At 40.6% G+C, this 13,252-nt stretch overlaps 1 long non-coding RNA gene across 1 annotated transcript in view; it reads left to right on the forward strand.

Moving 5' to 3' along the window:
• Positions 1-11,685, forward strand: part of LOC136991602 (uncharacterized) — a 25,750-nt gene extending 14,065 nt beyond the window's left edge. The window contains exon 2 of the long non-coding RNA XR_010883834.1: positions 10,566-11,685. This is a non-coding gene — a long non-coding RNA (uncharacterized lncRNA). The remainder of the gene's footprint in view (positions 1-10,565) is intronic.
• Positions 11,686-13,252: the final 1,567 nt, after the last annotated feature.

Here is a 13,252-nt window from a genome sequence, read left to right on the forward strand (position 1 = left end):
TCCTTCCCACTCCCTTCACCCTCTCCTCTCACCCACTCTGCTACTGCTTTCCTTCTCTTCACACTCCGTGTGTGTCTTTCTCTCTCCTGTTTTTTTGCCAAGCCTCTAACAGACTAAAGGGGAAACATCCTCACCCATCATGCCTGTGCTAATTGGAGCCTGATGAGAGGCATTTGCTGGCCCTTCCATGTTCTCCTGCAGCTTCTGGCCTCCCAGCTGGGCCTCTGGCTGGCAGCCAGGTTCCCGAGTTGCTCAGCCCTGCCCAGGAGCAGAGCAGATGTTCGGTCTGCTCGCCCGTGGAGGACGGCTGGCAGAGGTCACTGCCCTGGCACAGGGCGGCTCATGCTCAGTGCCACCCTGCCTGGCCACTGCTAGTCCTTGACCTTGATCCCTCTCCACAGGGAGGGTCTCAAGCTGGAGCAGAGATGATCATTTTTCTCTCTTTGAGCAAAAATTATCAGTTTTGGCCTGATCATGGTGTTTAACACAGGAACCTTCCACAAACCGATATTGAAAAATTTTTAGTGCAAAGACCTAATGTTTCCCTGAAAATGACTTTTTCACTTTTAAACAGCAGCATGGAATCTAAAAAAAAGATGTATATCCTATCACTAAGGGCAAGAAGGGTATACTACTCCACACACACACACACACACACACACACACGCCAGTTGTAGTGATAATCCACTGGTGTGTCTACATTAATTTCAGTTCAGTTCAGGTGTGGGTTTTTGAGGCAAATCTCCTGAGCATCTCCTTTTACTGCACTTTGATTTGCATTTTAGAGTGGTCTCAGATCTCCTGGACTGTATTCTCTTTGATAAAGCTAAACCAGAGCACAATACATCCCAGCTGCTGATGGGCGGTCCACGGGACCCAGTGCAGAGCTAGTTTAAATGCATGTATAGTGTGGATGGCAGGCCCATAGATCTGCTCCCGTTGCACTGCATTAGTTGCTAGCATAGACACAGCCCATGTATTGCACAGAGTGGGAGTGGGCTCTCCCCAGCATGGTGGTATGAAACTGAACTCCAGCCACTAATTTTAGGCCGCCTGACAGAGCTTGTCATCCCTCTCCAAACATGTGCGTGTGTAAGTATGTGAGCGTTGATGTGCGTACATGTGTGAGTGATGTGTGTGCCCTACACTGATGAGAGTGCATCTGCAGATTCGCTCCAGAGGCTGCCACAGCTTCGTTCCAGCTCCGTTGCTAGAAGTCTTCTGTAACCTTTAATGCACTGTTTATAGAACAGATTGTGGCCATTTGTTCTGTGGTCACTGAGCATACACACAGTAGGGTCTGTGACAACTGTGTTAATTAGGGCCTGATCTCAGCTTCCTAGCAAGCCAGCAAAAGCAATGCTACATCAAGTACAATGAGTTTTCCCAAGCATGTGGTTTGGAAGGGCATATGAGTTAAAGAGGGAAAGGCCTGCTGTCACTTGGATTTTTTAGCTTTAAATGTCTCAATTGACTTTAATCAGTTTATCACTTAACTATATCAAAGTAGCTCAGTTTAGTGGAAGGTACTGAATGCTCCTTCCGAGCAATGCTTGCTTTTAGCTATCCATGCAGTGCTCTGCTGGAATTCGACCAGCAGAAATAATATCTGATGGACTTGTGGAAAGCTTACTTAAAGTATATTATGTTGTCAAGCCAGATTTGTAAACTAGCTCTTTCCAAACAGGGGCTGTGTGTTTGATCTTAAATCTTCAAAACTTGGCGTGTAAGCTGAAGGGAAAAAAAAACATCACTTAGTCTTTGTCAACATCTCCATTGTGTTCTGATAAGCTTTCAGAGCAGAAGAGTCTGAAACCCTGTGATTAATATATTTTAAATAATCAATTATTTATCCATATGCAGTGACTCCATCACTGGATTCATCTCACCTAACTGTAGGGGCAGGGTTCAGCATGAGACAAAATCTAAGTGTCTACATGTTGGTGCCTAGGTGCTAGGAGTCTCAGTTCCTAGACTGGAAGTCAATGGAAGTCTAGTCAACACAATCACTAGAGAGTGACGTAGGTCACCCTAAAGTCCATCTCAGTTCAGTTGCTTAGATGTAGGCATCTTCTGCCATTTGAGATGCTCATTTGATCCCTCCCATTGAGGGTTATCCCACGTGGTCTCCAGCTGCTGTTCTGGAAGGGCATTGGTGCCCCATGGGATATATGTCACATTTGCTGCCCCACAAGGCCACTTCATACATCCTGTCATGTCTCAAACAGCACCAGGTGCCTATGCTTAGGCAACTGAATTCCAGGGTAACTGTGGACTTCTACGTCTGAACTAGTTCTCCTGTGCCATTCCCCTGTGCTCCCCAGTTGCCTGCTAGTGGTATCTATTTTATTATGAGATGAAATGTGCCTTTGGTATACCTCTTTTACTCCCTCAGGGCTGCCCAGGTGACTGGCTTTTATGCAAATGTCTGCAGCTTGTTCTGGGACCCTGCCTGCTTTAGAAGGATGCATGCAGAAATGCGCAGAGGATAATATTGGGTGTAGTCCTGGTGTTATGCTGGGAAGTCTCTCTGAGTCACGCTATGCTCCCCACACTACCGCTCCTATAATGTAACTACACTTTGCCCTTTGGTCAGGACTTTTGGCAATTTTGTAATATATGCTTGACTGATACTGCTGCCAAGTTCAGGAAGGGTGTGGTGCAAGCATAGCTAGAACTCTCCCACCACAAATTTCTGAAAAAATTCAGGCAACGGAACAAAATTCAGCAACTAACCATAACAACTGTATTATGTTAATTGATGTTGTTTTCTGTCCTGGATTATCCTGAGCTTAAAACAGAACTGACAATTCTTACACAGTCTTGCAGCCTACAGACTGTGTAAGTATTACAGTAATAATGCCTATCTGAGGGCTTTTGAATCTGCTGCCTACCTCCTTCTCTGCTTCGCGTTTTCAGCCAAGGCTGACCAGCCTGGAAGTCCCCTCCAGCTTTTCACTCCTTCTAAGGGTATGCCTGCATGGAAAAGCTCTCGTGTAGAAAACTAAGGTGTGAATTTACAGTGTAAATAGCAGAATAAGTATCTCTCCATTTGGACAATTTTGTTCCCCGTCCTGGGCATGTCTGCACTGATGGCTACAGTGAGCAGTTTGTTCTCTCTGTCTGTGCTTGGTTTGGCCAGATATGGACTAGCTCTACTCTGGAAGTCACGTAACCACATTATTGCAGTACTGTGTCTGAGCTAGGATGCCAGTCTGTGTAGGTATGCCCTACAAGTTCTGTACGTACTAGTTCAATTCATTTTCAAAATGCATCAAGCTAAATAAGACAGAACTTTTAGGACAGATTATCCACCTGACACTCATTACATATTTGTCATTCTGGACCACCTCCTCCTAAAGACAGACCCTAGTGAAGATCTCCAGGCTTTGTGCTTCTGGAGGATATTGAAAGGCATGACTTGAGTCAGTTCTTGCGTCTAAGGTGGATCATTACCTTCTTCTCAGCCTGTCACTCTGCTGAGTTATCAATCAATGTGACTTAGAACTACTCAGATTAAAACAGTGGTTGGGAATTTACCGGGATCGTATTCCTTTCCTAAGAATACCAAGAAGCCATGGTTCATTGGGGAAAAAAAAAAAAAAGAAAAGTTGAATGAGTGGTTGAAGTAAGATGTTTCAAGGCAAGTTCCTGTTTTATTCTCCTTGTAAAGTGGTTGTGTCAAAAAAGGTGAAGGGTTGGGGGGGGGAAGGCTGCTCCTGCATAGCCTTACTTTATAACCAACTGATCCATAGTCAGTGATGCAGCAGACATGAAAAAAAGCTTGAGATATTTGTTCATTTTTGTGGTGATGGCCTGACAGCAGATATAACAGACCAGTTTGTGTTCCTACATCTTAGCTTGTGGTAGGCTTTGAGGAATCACAATCTCAGTGTTTATTCTGGTTATTTATATTTTTAGATATGTTGCAGTGACAGTGAGTACAAGACTATCTTTCTCTTCTGTCTGTTATGTCTCCACCGTCAAGGCTTAATTTCCATCTTTTTGTCCTTGTTTGCTGAAAGGACTTTTTTTCCACCTGCTTATTCAGTTACACCATGAGACAGGTTCAAGAAGAAAAACTTGTGATCCAGCCGGGCTGCATATTCTAGCTCACACTCAGAAACTGGTGCTTCTACTGCTATGATGCCCCCTTTGCCGTCTGTCTTGCAGTCACTGAGTGAATAGCAGTTTTCTTGCATGTTTTTTTCCATGTGGTGGTTATAGCAACATAGTGTTCCCATCCATACATTTACAGAAATAAATTATGCCAATGTAATTATCTTTTTACTAGCATAACTGTGTGAATGCTTGGGGACTGTTGCATTTTCATGTTATTAATTTCTAAACCCATATGCTTTAAACATATATAAAAAAATTTTTTTGGAAAAAGAGTGAGAGTCCAAAGCCTCTTACTTTTTATCTTCATCACTAAGTTTATGCACATGAATGTATTATCTTTTTGGGAGCTGAGACACCTTGACTGATTTCATACCCCACAAAAGGTTAGGCAGTAAAATTTCGGGTATGCTTTCAAACATGGGAAAGTTATATTTTTAAGAGTCAGTTTCTTCACCTGTCAAATGTGGGTCCTAATAGTTGCTAATAGCAATTAAAGGCTTTGAGATTTTAGTGTGCAATACAGTTCAGGCCAAATTTCTCTAACGTGTCTTATCAGAAACCCAGCTGAGAGACTTGGGATATTCATAACATGAAATGCTAATAACACAGAATAAATGCATCAGAACAAAAGCAAAACGTTGTAGTTATCATTACTGAGCAATAATTATTGAAACGTACCAAATACCCTTGTTTGTTACATCAATGTTTTATCCTTTTAGGTATGCTCATATATCTAACAGGGTTCTGCTTTTTAATACAGGATACATTATAGCTGCTTGCATACACTAAGTGCTTGTACAGTCACTGATTATTTTACATTTTGCCTTAAGCTCAAGCACAGCCTTTTCTCTTCAGGTTACTGTGATCCTGGGTTCCTCGTACAGCCAAAACTGTTGCAGAAGCCAGCATCATACAGACTACAATATGTGGCATATTATTTAATATGTATTATATCTTCCTACTTTGAGCCAATATTTATGTTATCATCTTCACTATGTCTCCTTCAATATATTGATCTTCCTGAGAAAATGTATTTTTTTGCAAGATATCTGATCCCTTATGGCTGGCTGTTTGAATAGCTGGGTTCCCAATGATGTGTTAATGGTCTTAAAGCACTGTCAGCATGGTGCTCTTTTCTTCACATACCATTCCATTTTCAACTCTCCATAACTCTTTGAATTTGGATCTCATAGCTGAGAAAATCCTGTGACAAACAGAAGATCTTTAGGTGGCAAAAGGCACAGATAATTAACATCTTTAAAGACATTTTGAGTGAGTATATACTACAACAAAGCAAAGAAAAATGCTAGGAGCTGTCAGTTTGCTAATCATGGTTTATTTGACCAAGGTTATTAATGACATTCTTTAGAGAGTTAATTCCTCACTTTTCTTTAGCTAAAGCCTAACTAGAACTTATGGCCACGAAGAATCCACTAATTCTTTTTTCACACACAAAAGCAATATACACCTTTAAATAGGGTGCAGACACATGCAAATCATATCATGGTGACAGATATTTAAGCAGATCTCCCTATTCCTCCTAGAGGTTGCTTAAATTTGACAGTATAATATAGCCCATAATTAAGCAAGATGAAAAACAGGCTCTTTTCTCAGCCAAATTCATAAATGACATATATAATGGTATAATGATGGTGTAAGTTACACACAAGTGATTGGCTGTGTGAAAGTAGAAGGCTTAATTTAATGAACATAGAGGGATGGTTTGTAGGAGAAGAAGCAGCTGAAAATGAGTGTAATAAAAACATATGAAGGACAGTACTTGTTTAAACCAAAGATCCAAGTAGCCCAGTATCCTGCTGCTAGTAATAGATGATTAGGGAGCACATACAGGAACCTGACAGTTATGCTGTGATATGTCTCCCTCTGGTATAAGCAAACTTGCTTTCATTAAGTTATAGATTGCCAGCACTGTGCTTCTCTTTAATTGGTGCATCCCTTGCTGACCATGTAGCTTTCTCTAGACTACCTAGAGATTCTCTTGAGCAACATTATTTTTTATCAGACAAAAGCAAAAATAAAAAAGGTATGAGGGGAAAATTCCACTGTAACTACAGATGAGAAACAAATGTAATAACTTAATAAAGAAAAATTTTTTAGTCTCAAAGAATATACATAAAGACTGGAGAAGGCAAGGTCTTCACACTCTGGAATATAGAATGGCAAAGCTTTGGCATTAATATGGAGTTTCACCATAATTTGGCACTTAAGGTGTGAACTCATAGCCTCGGGTTTTAGTGAAATAACTATTAGTAGAGCATTAAATTCCTACAAGAAAAATGACAGCACAATAATTCATCTCTTTTTCGGTAGTACTTTGGTAGACTGTTGTCTATTACTCACAGTTCTGAGTCTGTAGTAATATCTAACTAGTCCAACACTATTTTCTAGGATGGGACAAAGTACTTGACAGGTGTTTTGCTGTGGAAGTTTAAAAACCATTTATAGAAAAGGAGCAACACAGGAGAAGACACAGGGAAAAAAAACTGCCTAACTGCTGTTTATTTCATATTGCTAGATATAATGCACAACAGAAAATATCAGCATGTCACTTTTACAATGACAGCAGGGCCATAAAACTTTTATGATTATATAAAATGGTAAATCATTTCGTAGATGGTAAATGGAGCAATAACAGTGTCTAGCAGAAATGCTGTCATTTTGCTCTAGCCACATTAAAAACTTTCTACAACATTTAGATGGAGAGCTAGAATAGATAACTCAAAATATATATATTTACATGACATATAGTGGATCTGGGCAGAGGCCGATGATAAAAAATACCCAGCTATAGCTTACTCCAGTATTTCTCAAGCCTTATACAGAGTACTAGTTTGTGCTCATATACAATGATGCAGGGGTGAGAAGCCAGTGTATTTATGCTATTGTATTGCACTAGTCATCTGTAGCATTTAAAAAAGGTGTTCTATTATTCTCCATTTCTGAGTGTGATACCAAGACACAGGGAGAAAAAAAGCATTTTTTTTAGGGCATTTGAAAGTGCTCGCATCTCAGACCTCCTATTATTAGTCAACATGCATGCACTGGATCAGACTAACCTATTCTAAATTTTATGGGAAGTTTTTAGAGTTTACAGAAAAAATTATAGTCTATGCACTCATCTGAGTACAGAGAATGTTCCCCAGTTTCACCTCTCTGGGTGCTGGTGACTCCAAAGTAAATCATGGTAAAAAGACCATGGTTGTCTTCTGGCTCTTTACCTAGCGTGGTTTAACTTGCTGCCACCCATTTTGGGCTTTTGCGTTATATTGAATAATCAAACTTAAAGATCAGCTGAAAATACTTGGCACATAAAATATGTTTTTTTGTAACTGGGCACACTAGGTACCTTGTTATACTGCACAAAATATATTTTCCTCTCATCTAAATGACTGTGCACACTCCAGATTTAGTACTTATCCCTGAAGTGACAGATGCACTTAAATTTACTCGCAGTGGTAGTCCCATTGACTTCAGCAGGATAGTTCATGTAGTTAAAATTAAACAAGTACAGGCACATTTGCAAGTTCAGATCTTTTCCTTGCAGTCATCAGTATGTCATTACATGCCCCCAGGAACTCTGCAGCTCAATGAGATCATCTTTCTTTTGTATGTATATTAAAAAAAAAAAAAAGTATCAGGATTAAAAGGAGTTTTTGAAGACCTAAAGCATTCATTACAGTGAAAGAAGAGTGACATGCCGGAAAACAGATTAACCTACTCTTTGTCAAAAACGTATCCTCATGGTTACTGGAGAATGCACAGGTGTAAAAGCTAGCATGGAGGAGTTATTTTGGCACAGTGATCTAGTTCTGCATGAGAGAGGTGCTGCTGGACTACTTGTGCACAGCCAGGTTTGGTATGTTCAGTGCTTATCGCTGTAAGGCAACCCACACAGCTGAAAAACATGCTCGTAACCAAAGAGAGACTCCCTCTGCAGCTGCCCGGTGATGGCTGTTGCTTCATCTGTGTCTTTCCTTTTGATGAAAGGTTTTGAAAACACAGGATTTAGCTCTCTCCTGATTTAAGACATGAATCATCCTTTCCTCTGATGGCTTCTCCACTCTGGATTATGTTTTCCTTAGTGAACCAAGTAGCAAGAAAGATTAGAAAGAGAGTCCTCCTCCTTCTCACTTACCTTTTATGAATTAGTAACAGATCCATTCAAGTTTAGGGTCCAAAGCATAGTCTGCATCAGGGATTAATTTGGTACAGCACAGAGCGATGCTGTGAAGCTCTTTTTATACCCACTGATGCTGGGAGTGGGCTAGCCTATGAAGTGAAGTAGGACAGCCACAGAATATTTAGGTAGCTCAGGCCACCAGGTTTTCATCATACAGCTTCCAGAGCATAGGGTCTAACTTGTACTCTGAAGAGATACACTGGAGTTGCTCTAGGGAAGTGGAAAATATCTCAACTTTATTTTTGTTATAATATCATTTTATCTGTGGAATTATACAGGTATAAAACCAAAGAGAAGAGGTTTGGACCCACAGGCTTCGTCTACTCCAGTAAATTAAATGTGTCCTGGTTTGTCTGGCACTGAGACTGGCTGGCATGAGACAGACCATGGCCATGTTGTTAAACTCTCCTACCCTCCAGACCATGGTGACCACATGCAACCTGCTCCTGGGAGGGCTACCTGACAAGCCATGCCCCAAAACTGTCCAGGAAAATGCTAGTTGACCTGGGCCAGAGTGCCAGGTTTGGATGGGACAGACAACTGGGTTATAATGCCTGGGACCATTTAATTTGCCATTATAAACATAACCACAGTTCATATTTAGGAAAAGGCTCCAGTTAGGATAATACTGATGTACTTTGATACATATATAACAATATCTGATTACTCTAACTTGCCAGTTTCCTTCATGAGTTAAATATAAGTAGTATGATTGGTTCTGTTCTGGTTTTGGAGGTTTATCAAGCAAAGACTAACTTTCCATTCTGTCTTCTAGGAAACTCACAAATATGCATAAAATCAGAGCAAAATGCAGCTGCCCTAACTCACAAAAATGTTATTAAATGATCTGGGTCTGTTTGTTTGACCATTTTGTCCTAATTATGATAGCACATAAAAGACAAATGTAAAGCTTTGCAATGAAAACAAGGGAATGAAGCCAAATTCTTGCTGTTAAACATGGGCCAAACAAATCCTTTTGATCTTTGAGATGCAAGGAGGAAAGAGTTCAGTGGAAACTGCTTGATCTGCTGAGGGTGATAAAGAATATCACACATGGCTTAAGCCTCTTGTTCAAATTTATGGGAACATACCATCTCATATTCTGGGTAGAAAAAATCCTATCCTAGATTGTTATCAGGTAATAGGTTAAAATAAGTAAATACTACTTTTTGAAAGAACAAACAAAACTCAGTATTGGCATTTGAGCAGTGTGTAGAACAGAACCCTGCTGTGGTGCGAATGGGCATGAGGATTAGGGGATGTACCACCTTCAATGCACTGTTTTGACAGCTTATCCCTTGGAGTCTGCATGAGCTCAAAGTCTCACAGAGAGGCTTCTTTCTCAAATGCTGCCTAAAGGGAAAGAAGAATTAGATTATAACATTGGATAGGGAGCTGAAGGTCTAGAATAAATTCTGTTTACTAAAACATATTCTGGTGCTTAATCTGATCCTGTGTGAGCTTACACACATACCAAAGTTTAGAGAATGGAAGAGGAGAATCCTTGGCAACTTGGCAACAGTGATTGGTGATGTTCTAAAGGAAGAAGCTGTGTATGAGGAAAGGACAGAAGAAGGACAAAGAAAGATCATACTAGTACATGTGTAAACACTATAGAAGATGAATCTTACTCTCAAAATAATACCTGTGTCTTGGTCAAGTATCCCCATAAATCTCTGTAATGGCCTAGGATTTGAGAACTAAATCCTTTTTGTTCCTGAAATAAATTTTAGAGACAGTATTTCAAGAGCTCTTTTTATGAATCTAACAAAGAAAAAATGTAATTTGTATGTAGAATTTTCTTCAGCTAACTAAAATTGTATTTTTTAACACTCATTTGGTTTGGTCTTTTGGAACAATCTTTCTGCCACTAGTAAATTGTTATTCAACACCTGTCCATGCATTTTGTTCAGAACTGTCCATTGACCAGAAAAAAAGTATGTTCTGTTAAAGCACGTTTAGAAATAACATGATGCATAATCATCTCCTCAATTTCCATTGTTTAAAATAAGCAATTTTGAGGTTAGTCAAGTAAGAGAGCCTTTAAAAATAATTTCTCGTTCTCTGGTTACTTCATAGTTTTCACACAGATGGTGCTGTTTTTTTAAATTGTGAGTGTAAGGATCATGAAAAAGCACTAAGCCATTAGATCTAGGATACCATCTTGAGAAATGTACCATATGGAAAGTACCTATGAAAAATGTCTCCTTCTCTGTCTCTGCCCCCCAATGCATACACACAGACCTTGTCTTGCCGGGAAACATCAACTGTCCGACACCACCGCCAGCCTTGTACGCTGCTTGGAGCATAGCTGTCTTGTGGAGCCTGCACTCAAAGACTCCCTCACTGCTCCTGGGAGGTGAACGGGACTCGTCCCACGTAGCCAGATCATCACAACTTGCAGCCAGGAGAGGAGGCAGGCATAGGAGGTGGAGGCTTTGTTTTCCAGGGATTGTAACATTTTGAAAATTTCCTCCTTAGTCCCCTTCTCCTGGGTGTAGATTTTTACTGCAAAATTAATTAGAAATGTTTAACATGACAAAGGTGGGAGAATGAGCTACACTTGTGATGTGTGTTGTGGGTAGGGGCTAGGACACTGTCTGCACTCACTTTTGACCTAGTATTAGTTAGGTGACCTAAAACGGAAAACTCGGTAAAGTTCCACATTATCACTCTCTTGATGTCCACTAATTGATAGAGACAGAAGAATATATCGCTGTGGGAAAGTTTTTAAACAACTTCTTGGTCAAATTGTACACACAGATCCTGACATATTTAGCACAAGGGGAAATGACTGCTAAGCCTCTCAAGAGGCTGCTTTGTAATTGTCTCGCTGAAGCATTGTTATTACCACTAATAAAAGGGTTGCAGTTAAGAAAACAGCACTCATGTTTAAGAGCTAAATGTGCAAGGGGGGAAATGGAGTAAGCAAGCAGATGTCAACAGTTGTTAACATACAAACTCTCCAGTGGTGGCAATGCAAGAGGTGGGATGTTAATTGCTTTCCTGGAAGATGCCCTCTAATATGTGAACTGATTGTGTGATGCTTCTGTAGTCCTACAGACTTTATTTGAAATTCAAAAACCTGTTTTCTCATCAGTGTGTACCAGTCACAGCAACTTCCAATTTCATATTTCCCTGCAGTCTTTCCCCAGATATTAGAAAAAGATTCTACACAGCAGACATGGTTGAGGCAGCTACCTTAGGAAAGGTTGAAGAAGCTCTTTTTGCTAATACTACTACTATTGTTTGTATCAAAAGAGTGTTCATGGATCTGAAACAAGTTTGTATTTGTGCTGTTTGTTTTGGTGTGTTTTGTATTTGTGTGGTTTTCCACCTATTAAACTTCTTTCATATATGAATCCTTTGCTGCCTCAGTGGGTCACAAATGTACGCAGTCATTGGAGAAGAAATAAAGGCCATGGAGATATACAGCGGCTGCCTGACCAGGCTGGTACCTGCATGTCAGGGTGGTGATGGCTGAGCAGGACAGGAGGATATTCAGGGTGGTTGCATCAGGCTCTGTGCAGACATCTGATGACAGATAGTAAGTGCATGGAGGAATTTATAGCTTGAAAGATGAGGTAAACAGAAGGAGAAAGAAAGAAATTCACTCAAAGTGACCCAGCAGACCTAGAAGAAAGATCCCAGGATTATCGAGCGCTATCCAGTACTCAGCCTTTTTGTGTCGTGCTGCCTTTTTGGCTTCACATTCACAAGCTGCAGCTGATCGAAGGGGTTAACCCTGTGTGTGCCTCTTCAGTTTTCTCTTGGAGGGAACCAGTAGCAGAGGTCTATGTCCGCTCTGCAATTCAGAACCTGCTATTCTCTCCTATGCTGGCAAGGACGATGGTTGAAATGAATACAGTGAATTATGAAAAATAGTCTGTACTGAGCAAACATATCTTGTCTTCTGCTTCCTCTGAGCTTGCGAGTCAGAGCTTTTCTCTAATTAATGTGCTGGCTCTGGAGGGACCAGCTGTGGTAATGAGCACAGACCACGCTGCTCTGTTCCTGCTGCAACGGCGCAACTCCAGCAAACGGCTGGCGCTGCAGCAGCTTCCAGACTTGCGTTTCTTTGATGGATTAAAACATAGTAACAATTTACTTACCTATGAAACTTAATATTTCATTCAGGAAATGAAAGAGACATTCACAGGCTTATGCACTCTCACTGTTTTATATCATCAGTCTTCTTGCCTTTGAATTTTTCAGGTCAGGAACCATTTTGGGATTGTGTAATACTTAAACAATGGAACTTTGAGTCTGAGTGAGGCTTTTGGATGCTTCATTTGAAAATGTGACTCATACAGACATTAACATACAATAACATATGATTCTTCCTGATTTTCATATTCCAAAATTTTAAACAAGGATGAAAACATGTTTGTGTTTCACTTTAGATACTTCAGAAGATTATTATGTTTGCCACCAGAAGTTATAATGACATTTGTGGAGGCTTTTTTGAATGCAGTAACATCACAAAGAACTATTTTAATTTTAAATAAATTGGACTAAGCTTTAATCTGCTTAGACCGTATTCTAAACTCTCTAGATTCCTATGCAAGTTCACTTCCTGACCACTGTCTGGACATTAAATTTGCTAGAGGGAGAGAAGTCTCAAAATATTCTGTCCCCATGTGCCTGAGTAGAGGAGAGGAGAGGTGGGATGGGAAATACCCACTGAGGGCGGATGTCCACGTGGGTTCTGGAGTTTGCTCTGTGCTGTTTGCTCTGCCAGCAGAGCAGCATCCCCTACCACCCAGGCAGTCAGCACGTGCCTAGCTCGAACTTGGTCACGGCGTGCGCTGCCTTTTGCCATGCTTATATGTTGGGAGCCAAGACTTTGTCGGGGTGGATGACGGGTTGGGTGACATTGGGAAAGAGAGAGAAGAGAAAGAATCGCTGGGACCAGCATTATGTCGGAGA

Source organism: Apteryx mantelli, chromosome 3 (genome assembly GCF_036417845.1).
Source record: "Apteryx mantelli isolate bAptMan1 chromosome 3, bAptMan1.hap1, whole genome shotgun sequence".
NCBI lineage: Eukaryota > Metazoa > Chordata > Aves > Apterygiformes > Apterygidae > Apteryx > Apteryx mantelli.